Source organism: Sitophilus oryzae, unplaced genomic scaffold (assembly GCF_002938485.1).
Source record: "Sitophilus oryzae breed Bouriz unplaced genomic scaffold, Soryzae_2.0 scaffold_1637_pilon_pilon, whole genome shotgun sequence".
NCBI lineage: Eukaryota > Metazoa > Arthropoda > Insecta > Coleoptera > Curculionidae > Sitophilus > Sitophilus oryzae.
In genome coordinates this window covers 189,182-207,391 of record NW_022146322.1, presented here as the reverse complement: position 1 = coordinate 207,391, position 18,210 = coordinate 189,182, and the positions used below count along the sequence as shown (strand labels likewise).

The 18,210-nt window shown below is 31.2% G+C and overlaps 1 protein-coding gene across 3 annotated transcripts in view; it reads right to left on the bottom strand.

Annotated features, from left to right (window-relative positions):
* LOC115880570 overlaps positions 1 to 18,210 on the bottom strand; it is a 185,298-nt gene that overhangs the window by 27,722 nt on the left and 139,366 nt on the right. The gene's annotated exons all lie outside the window — the stretch shown is intronic.

Below are 18,210 nucleotides of genomic sequence, written 5' to 3'. Positions count from 1 at the left end.
TATAATAACTTAAATACTCAATACACTCGAAAAAACGAATAAAGTAAATAGACACTAATAATACCAGAAAAGGCCTATTATAATATTAGTGAGTATACTATTTCGTGACATATTTTAAAATTTTGTTAATATGTGTGCATTCGTTTTTATACTTTTGTTTTAAATTTCCATTTCCTTCTTTTTCGTATTTATACTGATATTGGTATTATCCACATTTTTTCTCCTGTTACTCTAGTGGCGGAAATCTAACTGTTACGCTCAGTTGGCTCTGACTCGGTTGGCTAGATTTTGCCACGCCCACTCGGGGCCCACTGGGCGAGTATATAAACGCTCACCTTGTAGATTGTACTTTAGTTTACAATCATCTGCTGATGATGCTAACATGGTTAGCGAAACGCGCGTCCAGTGTAAAAGTAAAAGTGTTTTGGTGTATTGTGGTGATTTAGTGTTTTTATTTTTCTCCTGTTTCTCCTTCAAGTATGAAACTTGTAGTTTAGGATTTTATTTATTTATATAAGCTTGGTGCATTCTCCGCAGGTGCTGCTACTATCGGATAATTCTGTAAACAATAGAGTTATACAGATACACGATCTTAAGTTGCAAGTACACGAAAAATTTATTATAATCTGAAAAGTATTAGTAAGTGTAATTTGATAAAATTGGGTAAGTGTAATTGGGGATAAGTAATAACTCAGCGGCTGTTTGCAACTACGGTAGCTTGTATATTGTATAGTTTTGTATAGTGTTACGCACCGGTTTTGATAGTTGGGACTTAACTGGGGCTATCTGGATTATAAGGAATTTTAAAGGAACATAATTATAATTTTAGAAGACATTCATAAAAAATGTAAGTACTAGTTGATTAAAAAGAACTATATCGATTAAATTATATTTTTTCTTCATAGTGTACCGGATGCGTCTCAAAAGTGGCCGACCCCTATAACTTTTTTATTTTTTCAAATAAAAAAACGAGATTTGGTATGTTAGTGTAAGGCTTATATTAGGATTGATAGACGTATTCAATTGACTTTGGTCACTTCCTGTTTCACCGGAAAAAATGACTACAACTTTCGATTTTTAAATGCATGGTACCCTCGGTATATTTTTACTTTATTCGATAGAAAATGACACTCTGAATAGAATGACATATCATATTTCAACTTTTGACACTTTTACACTTTTACAAAAATATCGTATTTCAAATTTCAATCTAGCGTGCTATGGCTGAGTTAAAAACACTAATTTTTAATCAAGGAGCATTGGAAAAATAAATTTGAACGTCTATGTTTTTCGTGTCTTGTCATGGCCGGTTAAAAGATGCTCAAATCGTATTTTTAATCATATCTCAATTTTTTCAAATGGAAAAAGGGTGGTTCATTAGCATATTTCGAAAAAAGCATTTTTTTAAGAATAATTTGGTATCACACATTTGGTATTTCGAGTCAAATTGTCATTATGAACCGCATATTTCAATTTCAAATTAATCATATGCGAAAATTTCAAAAGTTTACATATGATATGTCATTCTATTCAGAGTGTTATTTTCTATCGAATAAAGTAAAAAAATACCGGGGGTGTCATTTAAAAATCAAAAGTTGTCGTCATGTCCGGTGAAACATGAAGTGGTCAAATTCTAATCAAGTAAATCAATCTTAATTTATGTCATATACTAACATACCAAATATCGTTTTTTTTTATCTGAAATAATAAAAAAGTAAAGGGGTGAGCCACTTTTGATACGCACCCAGTATGCTTATTTAATTTTTTGATTATGTAAGAGGTACTTGGTTTATTCACTTGTTTCATGGAACTGAATCCATTTTTGCTTTTGATCAAATCGGTGTAATAAAGCTATGAAGTTGTAAAAAGAACTTTATAGTTTCAATATCTGTTGTAGTAAAAACCAAAGTACAAAGTAAAGTATTATAAAGTAGCCACGATTTCGATATTATTTCAATAAAAATAAAAAAAAAATATTTCAATTTGAACGGTAACCGTGACGGCGTGAAACAAAGTAGCTAGACAGTTCTGGTTTCTGCCGTACCGAGCGCTGCTGTCGGAATTTTAAAAAATCGGTTGTAATGCCAAGCCTATATAGACAGTAACTGTATTGTTAACTTTTATTACTTTATAACTCTTATTTATTTTTGCTTTTGATATGAATAATTGCTTTCTCTATCTAATAAAGCCAATTTGAGTATGAATAAACCCTATTATTTTTTATAAATGAACACCTTCTGCACTTATTAACTTACACACTCTTCAATACACACATATGAAAATATATAAAATAGGTTACTCCCTATATTAATAGCTTCAAGTTTACTTGTTAATAAATCAAGTCTCACTATAGAGCGCTCTCTATTGTTCTCTGTTGGTGGTAACATGAGATATAATTTAGTTTTATACATATAAATTAAGTTAGTAAAGTAGGTAATATTTATATTTAATCTGAAGAGATAATTTCAAAATGTATCCTTATTCTCCGTGTATATATTGGTAAAAGTGAAATTTATTATTAAATATACGGAGATAAGCGAAACCGTTAGAATCGAGGACCTGAGGCCGAGTACCACTTTTACTCTTTCTTTGCATTTCTGGTTTTTCATTTTGGTAAAAATCTACCAAACCATTCGAAACGAATACATTTATTAATGATATTTGTTTTGGTTTTGAAAAGAGAAACATAACCTTGGTCTTTTTTAATTATTTGGACACTTTCTTGATCGGTGTAAAAATTTTGTTTTATCGTTTATCAAGTGTTAGTTCTTGATACCACAGAATGAGAATATTCTGTGCATGATACGACTGCTTGGTACAAACTATGCTTAAATATGAATTACTTATTCGTTATTGTTATTAAGGTATAAGAACCGTACAATCAGAAAAAAAAATCGGCGTCGAGTTACCTTAGAAATTACGATTCATGACGTTTTATACGTAAAGTTATCTGATGAATTATTAATGTGAAATAAAATATTATAGAAATTTGCAGCTATCATTGTTGAACGTTTTATTGCTTCTACTACCATACGGTAGAAGAAAACGGCGTCAAAAACAGATGGGTCATTCAACGTAGATGTACAGGGTGAGTCAACGATAGAGTAAAGCCCATTAACTCATTTGTTTCGAGGTTTACAAAAAAATGTTAAATATAAAAGTTATAGGGAAGGTTAAGATACACATTTTAAAATTATTATAGAGTATACAAGGTGCTTCAAAAAAGGGTGGCAAATATAACATATGTTTTTTTAAAGGCAACACCCTATTTTTTATTTTATTTTTGGATTCTGCGTAAAATTCCATAACTTTTTGATATATAATGTTATATACCTAAAATTAATAGTTTTTGTAATATTTAAATTTGTTTTTTAAACAAATGTTAAATTGCAGTGTGGTAAAAAATTGTCAGTGGTTTGGTTTGGTTAGGTTAGGTAATACTTAGCCATTGTTTCTGAAGTTGGAGTACCAAAATTTGGTAAGACAGTTTTATAGAGATGAAAAAAAAATATATGTGTATATATTAAATATAAGATATTTTAATTAAACGATACAGGGTGTTCAAAATATATTTATGAATTTCAACTACTTAAAATTAAAAAATCTCAAGTTTTTTAAATGGTACACCCTATATATTCTCATTTTTTCTGATAGATTTTACAAGACTCTTCAACTTTTATTAGGTATGTCATATACCTATTTTAATAGTTTGCGATTTATTCCATTTTTCTTTATTTTTACCCTTATTTTTAATATAATAATTTAATAACAATATGCTATAACATCATAGTTGCCATGACAAAACAAAAATATTTATTACTTATCTTTAACAAGTAGCTAATAATTAGTTAAATTGTTAGTATTAGTTAAAATTAATTAACTTTACTCAAATAAACTACAATTACAGTCGTGAATATCTTGATGTCCAAAAAAGGCACAGATTAGGGTAATACTAGATTACCTAATTGTTGACGACTAGTGATATAGGAATTTTCTTTGACATACAGTAAAGTTTTTTTTCTTGTAGTAATTCTGGTTTATAATTCATTTCGTAAAGCCAATATTACTCTACTGCTGCGAAACCGTCCCATGACACACTGAAAATAATATATAATATAATAGGTATGAGAAATTGTTTTCTAGATAATCTACATCTAATTCTTATAGTACTTAACGACGTACTATATAATATATAGTACTTAACCAAAAAATAATGTTTTTCTTGGCTTGTTTGTGTATATCAGTCACATTGACTAATTAATTTCAGGAAAATCTGTAACTATTATCTCTACCAATTTATATTTATTACAACAAATTAAACTATAATTCATGTTTTGTTCTTAACTTGCTTAACAAACATGAAATTTTGATAATTATTACTTTTTGTCGTGGCAACCATTATAGGGAAATTGTATGAAAAATATCGGTAAAAATAGAAAAAAAAATAGGAATAAATCGTAAACTACTATACATAGGTATATGACATACTTAATAAAAGTTGAAGAGTCTTGTAAAATCTATCAGAATAAATGATAATATATAGGGTGTACCATTTAAAAAAAATTGTTTTTTTTTTATTTTTAATAGTTGAAATTCATAAATACATTTTGAACACCCTGTAGCATCTAACTAAAATATATTTACATAGATATTTTTCTATATCTCTATAAAATTCTCCTACCAAATTTTAGTTGTCCAACTTATATATAAAAAAGTTATGAAATTTTAACTAGAATCTAAAAATAAAATAAAAAATAGGGTGTTGCATTTAAAAAAAAACATATATCATATTCGCCACACTTTTTTGTACCACCCTGTATATTCTAGAATAATTTTAAAATGTGTGTCTTAACCGTCCCTATAACTTTTATATTTAATATTTTTTGTAAACCTCAAAACAAATGAGATAATGGACTTTACTCTATCGTTAATTCACCCTGTACAGGGTGTCCCATTTTGGTTGAAATCATACGGTATATATAGAAGAGTGCGGTTTGTACATACCTGTGCCACTTTTTTGTCAAATGAAAGATGCCGTAAACAAAATTTTCATTGCCCTCTTCGTTTCTGAGCTACAGGGTCTTTTTGAAAATTTTGCAATTAGGGACACCCCCCGTATCTCTGTTATTGTTAAAGATATTGAGACGGTGAAAACTGTTTATTATAGAACTTTTTACATAGAATACAGTGGTGTAGTGTGCTATTCTACTTGTTAATATTTTTATAATAATATTTTTAAAAATATGAACTAAAGTTATTTTTTATTAAATGGAACACCCTGTATATTTATGAATTATATGATCTGGCTTGTTATAAGCTTCTCAAAAATACACTCTATATTTGTTTTCATTATTTAAGGCAATATTTAAAAAAAACATATTAAAAGATCATTTTTATAGTAGGCCATGATTGATAATAAAAGAAACTAAAGAATTATTAAGAGTAATACTGCTATCTGTCTCTTGTTTTATTTTGAGAGCCACTAATTAATTCTTTGTATATTAGGCAAACTTAAATCTCTACCGCTATTTGTAAATCTTGGAAGCTATCGTATCGGAACTTTTAAATATTCCTTTAGCTAATTTACGTGAAATATACTTTCAGCAAGATGGGGCTCCCTCTCACAACTTAACTTACAACGATAATATTAGAATTTTGTTAAATTATTATTTCTCAAATCAATGAATTGGAACCAATGTACCCATATGATGGCCTCCCTGATTCCCGGATTTGTCTTTTCTCGATCTCTGATTTTGGAGATTTTTGAAATATGGAATATATCGTGGCAACTAAACCGATGTTGAACACCTGAAAAATGCTTCAATAATGCAAGCTTTTATATATTTGCAAACCCATCTCATTATAATACATTCCGTTATAAAAAAGAGAAAAATATATTTAGAGGTTCAGTGGTAACAGTTCAAAAGTAAAATATATCAATACCAAATAAAATTTTAATATGTGCATGTCTATTTTAGTAAATACCATTTTGGATTTGGTTATTTATCACGGCCTACTAATAAGAAAATGATATATTTTAAATATTGTAGTAAATAGTGAAAATAAATATAGAGTGATATATATTTGAGAAGCTCATATCAAAGCGGATCATATGATTTATAAATATACAGGGTGTTCCATTTGAAAAAACAGAACTTTAGTTCATATTTTAAAAAATATTTTTTTCGGAGAAAAACAGACTACGCCACTGTATTCTACGTAAAAAGTTCTACAAGAATCAGTTTTCACCTATTATCTCTACCATTCGATATCATCCATAATAACGGAGATACGGGGGCGGTCCCAAATTGCAAAATTTTCGAAAAGACCCTGTAGCTCAGAAACGAAAAGGGTTATAAAAATTTTGTTGACAGCATCTTCCATTTGACAAAAAAGTGGCACAGGTTTGTAAAAACCGCCCCCTTCTATCTTCACGAATAACGGAGATACCGTATGATTTCAACTAAAATGGGACACCCTGTACATGCAAATATACAAACGTAGATGACATTAAGTACAGTCGATGATAATTTTGGCGAAGTGAAGCCCTCATCGGCTTTAAGAAGATTGTAATTTATTTTCATATTCAGTAAAAATGATTTTTAAATGGTTTAAAATTCGAGAAAAAAATATTTTTTGGAAATTCATTTGTGTTTCTGCAAACGATGTATCCGTTTTTTAATCCTTCTACAATTGGTGTTAATTTTTTGAGTCAAGTTTTAATGAAATTTATATCAGTTTTTAGTAAATAAGGTCTAGAGATCGACCCCGGCAAAATTATGATCAATTGTCATTCCTCAGCCATCTTTGACGCCGCTTTTTTTTCGATCATACGGTATAATACTATACTAACCATAATTAGAACCATAAAATGCTGCAAAGTGTGTAAAATAAGCGGGGAAATTTAATCTAATCTGCCATTATGTAATTATAATCTGCCATTATATCTCACTATGTTTATTTATTTTGCTTATACCCGTCAAAAACTAACAAATTATGTAAAATGTGTATTATTAAATATTGCCACCAATAAGTTATAAATAATATATTACGTACTATAAGGTATAGGTCCATATATGATAGGAAAATTGGAGATGGTATTTCTGTAAGACGCCAATTCCTTCCTTCGAAGTTCTTGTTCGTGCGTTTTTCTTCTTAAAATACTTTTTGTTTCCATTTCGAATAAATTCACTTTCTATCACTATATCACACTAGGCCACATTTTCGATATTAAATAGACGTATACTCGCTTGCAATAAAATATCCAATCTATATAATCTGTTAAGTCTGTTTTAGATAAAAGATAATTTGAATAGTAGACAAACGTAGATAAATGATAATCTTATACAGTGTTCGGCAATAGTGCGTCGGGCATCTGTAGCTCCTAGAAAAAAAACACTTGGGAATTTTTTTTTAAGTGCAAACCTTTGTGTGCACTAGGATGAATGCACCTACTAGGATGTATTTCAGAAAAAAATATTTTAACTTTTATAGGGTGGTCCAAAAAAGTGTGAGGGGATCGGGATGATTTTTTTAAATGGCGCACCCTGTATATTATGGCATTTTTGGCTTTCGATGTTCATTTCATAGCCATCGCTGACGCCGTTTTTATTCGATCATACGGTATTTCAAAATCGAAGCTATTGATGTGTCTGTAACTTCAAAGAAACCACTCTGGGAAATTATTTATTTTGATTTTCTTTTATTTTGCAAAATTCGAACAAAAACATTTTTAAGTTGATTTTTATTATTATGTATGAGAGTAGCAAAATCGAACGATTTTTTTAAATATGTTTCTGTTTTAAATATGGCATTAATTTCTTTTTTAACCAGTATAATTGCATTTTACATATTATACAAGAAATTCTGCATTGGTTTAAGAGGAAACGTGTGTTTAGAGACGCACTTGTTAAAACGCTTCTATACCTGTATCTATCTACCTATTATCGTTGCTATTATGTAAAAGTATGTGAAGGTCACGAAATAATATGTTACAAGTTTAACTTGTGTGACTATTTAAATATATTGCTTCTTCTTAGAAGTAAATAAAGGTGTACATTTAGAATGTATATGCAAATAAATTTTACAACTTTTTTAAAAATGACATGAGAATGAAATGAGAATGAGAGGGTGGTCCGAACTGTATTCCGGAAACTTCGGCAGCATATAATGCAGATAAAAATAAGTCAAAAAGTTCTTATTTTTTTTAAAATATATGTCCGAATTGTATTCCGGAAACTTCGGGAGCATATTCTGCAGATGATAAAAAGAAGTAAAAAACTTCTTATAAATGTATGTCCTAAAATGCTTAGTTTCGGAGATACAGGGTGTAGAAGTTTCATTTTTATTTCGATTTTTTCCAAATAATTTCTGAAGTAACGTCAATATTGGATGAAAATTGTTGTCTGGGAGTTTTTTGACATAAGATATTTCATTTTGATGTCAATATGACTTCTACTTGTAAAGGGCGCCACCTACATATTGTTTTAACTGGTTTGAAGAATAATAACTTTTCGTTCGTACCTGTATAAAACTAATGAGTAAAAACATATAATACATTTACGGCGTCTTTTACGTAAAAAAGGTCTCTTGGTAAAAATCGCTACGAGTAATAGGTTTTCAAGATATTCGGAATCGAAATTATCATACCTCTCATCTTTGACATAAATTTATCATGTTGACTAAATAGTTATTAGACTGAAATCATAAATTTGAAATGTTTTTTTGCAAGTTCAACAGAACCTGTTTGTTCATAATTTTTTCTTTAAAAAAAATTCTTTAAGAAAAATTTATTATTAATTTAAAGAAATAAAAAGTTCCCAAATTAATCATTTCAGTCAAATAACTATATTCTCAACATGTTTATTTTTAGTCAATAATGACATGTATTGACTGGTTCCATTCTAAATATCTTGAAAATGGTTGCTCGTAGAGATTTTTACCAAGAGACATTTTTTACGGAAAAAATTTCGGAAATGTATATTTTTGATTCCGTAGTTTTATACAGGTACGCACGAAAAGTCATTACTCTTCAAAACAGTTAAAACACATGTAGGTGGCGCCCCCTACAAACCGGAGTCATATTGACATCAAAATCAAATTTGATGTCATTTCTCATGTCAAAAAACTCCCAGACACCAATTTTCATCCAAATCTTGAGTTACTTCAGAAATTATTTGGATAAAATCGAAATAAAAATGAAACTTCTACACCCTGTATCTCCAAAACTAAGCATTTTAGGACATACAATTATAAGAACTTATTTTTATCTGCAGTATATGCTGCCGAAGTTTCCGGGATACAATTCGGACCACCCTGTATAATGAAATACGTACTCAATAATTGAAGACTATAAGTAAAAGGAACAGGCTAAGTACAAAAAAAAGAAAATTGTGTTTTTATCTTAAAAAATAAATGCTAACCGTCCTTACGGATATTAAAAATCGAAAATCTTTGTTTTTAATTTTTTTTTATAATTTTTGTCATATTTTATCGGAAATTTTTTAATAGTGTCAAGAGAATAATCAAAGTGACTGTGAAATTACAGCGTCTTATATATTTTTATAATTTTCCGTATAAATAAGAAAAAATAAAGCCTGATAGTCGGGGAAGTTCAACGAAAATAATGAACACGTTTGTTATAAATATTAATAGACATAAATAGACAAACTTCTTGATAACTTGAACTATTTGATACATGTCAATTTTTCATTACTAATTTCCAAAGTACTGTAAACTAATATCAATAAAAATTAAAAAATACAGTGGGACATAGTACCGAAAATTGGGTGAAAACTATATTATCTTAAAACAAACTTTACAGATTTATAATTAGGTTCAAACGCTTTATGAACAAATTCCGACGGTGTTATAAACAAAAAAATCACTTTACACACATTCTCACGTCACCGCGATGCCGATATCACAACTGACAACTGTAGTGACAAGTTGCACGAAAAATACATGACTAACGTTCCGAGGAATTCTGTTTTTTAAAAGGCGTACGTACGTACATAGCGTACGCGCGTATGCGTCCAATACCGAAACCATATTACATATTGTGTATTCTAGGTGTGCAAACAACAATGCTTTATTAATAAAAGATGATTCCGAGACCGACGGCTCGGCTCGACCATTATCTTAAGACGAGCCTGGGAGTGTGGGTGAAAAAATGGCACCGGGATGATGATGATGATGATGATCGTCGTTCGTCGTTCGGTTAATTTTCTTTTCGGGTGAATGTGACTCAGAGCGTTAAAAACTTTTTGGACGCTAAATTTCAGTGATAGATATTGTATAAATTTCTTCGTTTTTTAAATTTGACATAGTTTATGATAGCACTACTCTATGTCCCCGGATTGTCTTTACAAGAGGAAAAAAGCTTTTTTGAACCGGTATACCGGTTGGACCGGAAGACCGGTTGGACCGGAAGACCGGATGAACCGGAATATCCGGAAGGAACCGGAATAACCTAACCTAAACCTAACCTAACAGTTTTGGTTGTTGGCCAGTGAGCATATACCTCATGACACCGTATTAAAAAATGTAAATAGAAAGTTCTCGTGCCTGTAACGTTAAATCAATACGGTAACGTAATAAATACGGTATTTTGAGGGATAAATTAGATTTCTCGGAATATATCGTAAATCTATCCGTTATAACGTTATTAATCTAACTTCAGATTGTCATTGTTTATAGAAAATGGAAAAAGTACTGGAAGCTACTGTTCTTGGAGATATAAATGGAGCGGAAATAAGATGCTATTTTAGATATTTTAAGTAATAGAGTAGACGCTATTAAATATCGGCCTGAGTTTTACGGGCATTTTAATTTAAATAATATACATGAGTGATCCATGAGTAAGATGGTTTACTTGAATTTTAGATGTACTAAAAAAAGTTTAAAAAAAAAGACTAGTTTACTAGAGTAAACTAGACTAGCAATGTCTTAATGACCGTATTATGCCGAATGATATAATTTTACATATAAAATGACAGCGATCCTTATTTCATAGTAATCGCTGACGCAGCTTTTTTTCGACCATACGGTATCTAGAGTGGGACAACACAATCAGCTTTGCACAAACCCGGTACCGAAACCTTTTTATGCAGGTTTGCTGTATCGATTGAAATCGGTCTTTCGGGACCGATTTAAATCGGTCTTTCGGTACCGGTACCAAAATCGGTATATCGGTCTTGTAAAAGACTATACCGATACCGGAATATTTCAAAAGTAACGGTGCTGGTACCGGTATACCGGAAGACCGAACATGCCTAGGTCCGGCAATAGTGCGTCGGGCATCTGTAGCTCCTAGAATAAAAAACTTGGGAATTTTGTTTAAGTGCAAACCTAATTTCAGGAAAATGTTTTAATTTCTACAGGGTGGCTCAAAAACATACATACATACTGCTATTACTCGCTGACGAGTATTTGGCACGCATCAGAAGATGGTCACGCAAGGAGTCTTCTTTCATGAGCTTTTCTGTGACTGAAAAGCCCAATACGTGATGTTATTTGTCTACCGCACTCCGGACATTCAAAAATCTCATTGCATTATTGCCTCTTAGCTTTTTGGTTGTCGCAGTTAACTGAGTGTACAATTCTTCTCCACTGAGTTCTATTTTGAGTTGCTTCTTCCCACTCATTCTGCATGTTAATCCCCTTGAAGTTTTCATGGAAAATGTCCTTGTACCTTTTGAGTTGTCCACCCTCCTGCCGTCTACAAGCTCACCGTAAAGCAGAGATTTTGGCATGCGGTTTTCTTGCATTCTGCATACGTGACCAGCCCATCTTAGTCGGGATTTTGTGACCATGACTTCAATACTCTCGCAGTCAGCTTTTTCAAGGACCGATACGTTTGAGACATGATGGAACCATTTGATTCTTAAGAATTGTCTAAGCAGTCTAAGGTGTCTCTGTTTCAACTTGTTTAATGCGTTCATGTGTCGGCGGTACGGACCCAGGTTTCGCTCCCATATAACATGGTGGGGATTATTATTACTCGGTACACAAGTTTCAGTTTTGTGCACAAGTCATGATTGTAGAAAACCGTGTCTTTTAATTTCCAGAATGCTCTTGACGCGCTGCTAATCCGGTGCTGAATTTCAGAGTCGATATTGGCCTTTTTCGAAATCAGACTGCCGAGGTAATTGAATTCCGCTACATATTCTAGTAGTTCTTCTCCGATTTTTATAGCATTGTTGTGATCTTCCGGGAGAGTGCACATTATTTTAGTTTTGTCGCTGAGTAGCAAGGCCCAAAGCCTCGTATGCCCAGGTATATGTGTTCAACATTTCTTGTAATTGTTGTAACGTATTTGCAACTAGAGAGCAGTCATCAGCGTATTGAAGGTCTGTGATGAATTTTATACTTATTTTTGCCCTGAGTCTTTTTATGTTGAACAGACCGTCGCGTCGTCGTATCTGTATCTAATGCCCAAACCTCTCTCCTGCAGTTTGGTGTCCACTATAATGGAGAGCGCTGCCATGAATATGTTGGCTCAAAAAAGTGTAAGTGGATCGGGATGATTTTTTTTAAACGGACCGCCCTGTATATTATTGCATTTTTGGCTGCCTTTCAGATCACTTTACATAATCCTAAGATATTATTAAAAAAAAATCAAAATTTAAGTGAGGATGCAGTCAATAACCACCACACAGGCTAATAAAACTAACTTTTCAATTTGTCAAGCTTCCTTACTTTAGGTATCTAAATAATAGTCATGAGAATTGTCGAAAAAATAACTAGAAGCCTAATATTAATTATTGTTGTTTGGTAAAAATATGATTTTTTTAAAATGGCTTTAGAACCAAAATGTATCAACGAAATTGGCGTACTACGGAACAATGGATAATAAAACAATTTTATCATTAAAAGAGTAACATTATTGTTCATTTTGTTATAGGTAATAAATAAGTCAAGGACCTATCAGTTCTGGTACTACAAGGTGAAATTTAATTTAACATTAGAAATAACTTTTTCCCCGAGTAATTTCCTTCAATAAAAATGTATAATTTATTATTCATATTTCTTAAATAAGAGAAACAACAAAATTAAGAACTTGTAAACAGACCGAACGAATGAACTATTTTTATTAGTAACTAAATTTGATATAGTTTTATTATTTTTTTGTGATTTTTATTACTCTGGTCCCACGATGGGTACGTTCGGCGTTGGGTATGTGCACTGGTCTCGATCGGTTTGACGTGAGATTTTCTTTCGCATTCAAGATCAGTGTCATGGGAATAACATTTGTTATTTTATAATCAAGAAATGTACTGAACTAGATTAAATAAATGAAGTTCGTATTTCCTTTTACTATATTTAGTATCAATTCCTTTTGAATGGTTGTTTATTTACTAATACGAATCCGTTTCTCTTTTTGTTACTGTGTTATTGTCTTACACCATGTGATCGAATAAAACTACGTCATAATAAGGATAGGAATAAATTGTCAGTTAAAAACTATCTATATGAAATGTATTTTAAATCAGAACAGTTCGTATTCATTTGAAATTGTTATTGTTGTCTACATTTCCACTTCTGGAAATCGGAGTTTAATTTAATTTCTTATGGATTACTTCTATAAATTACTTGTACTAAATCCCTCTGTTGATTTAATCTTCAATAGAATTATAATAAAATTATCTTTTTAAAATACCGATCGCATGAAGACTGCTCGATTTTTTAACTGATTAACATTTCCTAACCTTCTAGATTGTAAAGTTTCTGCAATTATTTTGATAAGTACTAGAAGACGTGTATGTATTTTGAAAGAGGAAAATTGCAATGAATGTATCTAATAGAAAAATGGCTAGGTATTTTGCCAGTGAAAAAGATATATACAGGGTGAGACTTAAATAAGTGCAAATATTTTCAGGGCTGGTAGATCTCGATAAAAGAAACATATTTTCTCTTTGCCGTTTTCAAATAAGTCTAAAATATGATGTTACTTTGAAAGTGAACCATTGGGCCTTTTCTAGGTTTTCTTTCTTGTAAATTTAATCTAGTATCCCCGTTATTATCAAAAAATTATGTTTTTTGACTAAAAAAACTAAAAAAAAAATCAAAATTTTCAATTTTTTTTTGGTCGGTTTCAAGTTTTTTTGGTTTTCAATTTTTTTTGGCGAAAAAAAACTCATAATTGTGTTTCTGGGGTCGAAATATACTACCCTTAAAAATATTTGCACTTATTAACACTCACCCTGTATATTTCGCCATAAAGGATATTATTTAAAGTCTCGATTTTTTTCGGAATGATTCATAAAATGTTAGTTAACCTGTCTTGCTAATATAATAATAATTAAAGCTAATCAGGTACTTAACGGCTTGAAATAAATTTATTCTACTTACCGGCACGAAAAACGGGCACCTTAAAATTTTCATGTATTTTAAAATTTGTTTTTTTATATTGTGTTCTAGTTAACCGATTTTGATGCCTTTTTAAGCAATTTTTAGCTAAATTATTTGACTTTCTAGTGTCTTTTTTAAATTAAAAATGAAAATTACCATCTGTCAATTATACGAGGGAAACTCACCCTGTGGAGTACGTAAATAAAGCAAGACATTTAAAAATCTATTTATCATCTAGATGTATCTTTTTTCGATAATTTATTTTTTGATTCATCTCAAGAGCTTTTCATGTTTTTATTGTATAATATAAGAGCAATTCATGTTTTTATTGTATAAATTATGTTACATGTATTTTTTGCATTAAAACTATGTCTCTGCTTTTGGTCCTAGTCAGCAAACAACATAATAATGATTATCGTCGGTGAAATCTGATAAACTGCTAACAGCGCTTTCAGATGGAGCGGAGCGTCCGCGCGGACCGTCCGCGAGTTCCATGAGTTTAAATGAACAATTTCACATCATGTGAATCACATGGATCGCGTAAGCTCCGTCCGGATGAGCTATCTTGAAAAAACATCCTCGTGGACGCTCCGCGCGGACGGTCCGTTCCATCTGAAAGCGCTGTAACTCAAAACAAAAAACAAAAATGGAGTTAGCAGGTTATCACGTTTCACTGACGTTATGATTTATGTAATGCCACTGTCTTTAAAAAATCATATTATTATTGTCTGTTGGGCAGTTACTCCAGCAGATTATGATTTGCAGAAGTCCAAAAGTTGATCTCTACCATGATCAAATTTAAGCAACAATACCCGATTACTTCAGTACTTAAAACCATCTCTACTCTCTACTAGAGAAAACAATAAAAAATAAAGCCAATAAACAATAATAATATGACTTTTCTATGACAGTGACATTACAAAAACAATAAACACTATTTTATAAGTGTGTTGATGAAGACTAATATATTTTTTTTTCAAACGTCACAAAAGTATTAATTTTTGCAATGTGATTGACAGTATTAAAAAGTCATTTTAACGCTAAGGCAAAAAAGTAAAGCACTTTTACGCCTAAGCACAAAAGTACAAAAATATATTATTAAACTGACATAAAGTGTCAAACTCAACGAGCGTGACCATATTTTCTAGATATATAATTACATACAAGGTATTACTTTTAAATCTTTTTATATTATTTGGAACGTTTGAAATTGATTAAAATAGTATATTGTTTTTTATTAGAAGTAAATGATACTTTTTGTGGCGAGGCTGTATGTTTGATATACATCCGAGGCACAAAAAAGCATTGTTACTCCGAATAGAACATGCTATTTTTTTTTCAACCGCCACCAAATAAGTTTTTAAACAATTTCAAACGTTCTAAATAATATAAACAAATATTTAAAAGTAATACCTTGTAAGTAATTATATATGGAGAAACTATGGTTACGCTTGTTGAATTTGACATTTATGTCAGGTTAATAATATATTTTCGTATTTTTATGCTTTGGCGTTGCTTTGGCGTAAAAGTGCTTCTCTTTTATGCCTAGGCGTTAAAATGACTTTTTATATATTGTCAATCACGTCGCGAAAATTAATACTTTTGTGGCGTTTAAAAAATATTTGTGGCGTTTGAAAAAAAAAATAGCATGTTTTAGTCGGAGTAAAAATGACTTTTTGTGGCTAGCCTGTATGTTAAACCAAACCAAGTCAAACGTACAGCCTCGCCACAAAAAGTGACATTTTTACTCATAATAAAACAATATACTATTTCTAATATATATTTTTTATTTGTTAATTAATGACTCGAAAATAATCTAATGTGTTATAAAAAAAACTTAAACCCTCTTACCGTATTTTAGTCCGCAGGTAATCAATGAAATCACGATTGTAAGGACGACTCACGTATAGAAAAATGTGAAAAATCTAAACATAGCTTTCGATGTTTATTACTTGGCAGTGCCCGGCTCTTATTTACGATATTAGAGCAGGATTTATCGATAGTTTGCCTTTTGCATATTTTTACGAGCGAATCGAATTCGAACACAGAGAAATGTCCATGAATTCCTCGAAATAAATCGTTAAAGAAGCCATTTCCCATAGAAACCGATTTTCCACATTGTATCGTGTAGCAACGCCATCGTTTTATAAAATCGTTAAATAGCCTCATAAGTTTGGATCAAGTTCGACGTAAAGCCCCGGCTACACATAACGTTTTACTTGTCAGTTTGCGTGGAAGACCGTCTAGATAACTAAGGTAAAGCGGCTGCTAGAGACTTGCCTGGTAGAGACTTGCCTGCACAGCATTGTTTGTGCAAAATAGAAGGAACACTGTGTGTTGTCCACACGTTGCAAGTAAGATCGTATATTCATGATTATTTTTCTTCAAAATCGGTTTAATACAAAACCAACTATAGTCACAAAACTGTAGCTTGAACTCGCTGATACTGTCTACACGTAACTAAAATCTTTAGCACAGGGTTGCCAACACTCGAAGTTGCATACCCGCTAGATTCGCATTTAGAAACCGCTAGAATCCGCTAGGGGCGATATTGAAACTTTGAAGAAAATTTTGCCGTGTCGTATATTTTTGAACCTTTTGGATGCCTTTTGGTAAGGCTCTCTGACGTGATGAGGCTAGGGTTGGGAAGCTAGATTGTTATAGCTTAATACCGGGAGGACAAAAAAGCACGAGCAAAAAAAACCGACAAGCTCTAAAAATACACATGACCACCCCACAACCCCCTTTTACACCACATTTGCGAGAATAGTGACGATATAGACAAAATCGATGACAAGGGTAAATAATTAGATACAGTGTCGCACAAAACAAGCACTCTTGTCTTGAAAATCAATTTCTTGTCTTATCTTGAAATTCCAGACAAGAAATTTTCAAAGCAAGACTCTTGACATTTCTTGTCTTGAAAAATTTTACATCTAACAAAAAGGTAATAATATTTCTATATTTTATTTCATAGAAAGCGTCGTATACAAAATGTAATATGGAAAAATGAACTTGAAAATTATTAATCTATGCAGAGAGTGAACGATAAAACAGATATTTTATGGTGCCAGAGCCATAGTGCCATATTTCCAGTGCTGTCAAAAATGGATCGTGATTTTTTTTGTACACCGGCTACTTCTGTTCCCGCAGAAAGTCTCTTTTCGAAGGCAGCATTCTTAATAAAGAAACACAGAAACCGGCTAAATTCAGAATCGGTAAGAAGTTTAATTTGTTTGAATTCCTGGATGGATGAATTTCCATAAGTTCATTTTTTAGTTCTAGTTGTTAATTCTTGTTAGTTTATTATGTTCTATTTTGGTTACCCGTTTGTTACTTTTATTTTTTATGGTATTTATTTTATTTTTTATTTTGGAAGATTGATTGGAAAAGTTTAAAAAGAGTGTACTATTTGCGCTATTTGATACTACTTTTTTTCCGCGGAGCAATTTTGTGCATGAAAAGTAGTACCAAATAGCGCAAATAGCGTGCTCCACAAACCCATCATTAGTGTCAACTACCGTTAGTTTTTTTATAATACCATTATACCAATATAATTATGTGTATAATACCAATTACCAATATACGGTTTGTTGCCTCGACTTTATTTTATTTCATTCTCAACTCTAAAATACTAGCTTGATAGAAAAAAAAATGGACACTGGTCAATATTAATGCCGGGTTTATACAGCATTTGCTTAAGTCGTAATTATAATCACAGTCTTAATCATCGTCATAATCACAACGCAATTTTAATGTGCGTTTATAGAGCATTTTCATAATCATAATTTTTATATCAGTGAAGTTTGTAACAAAATTAAAGGCTAAGTTCATGGTAGATGTCAACAGGTTTATAAG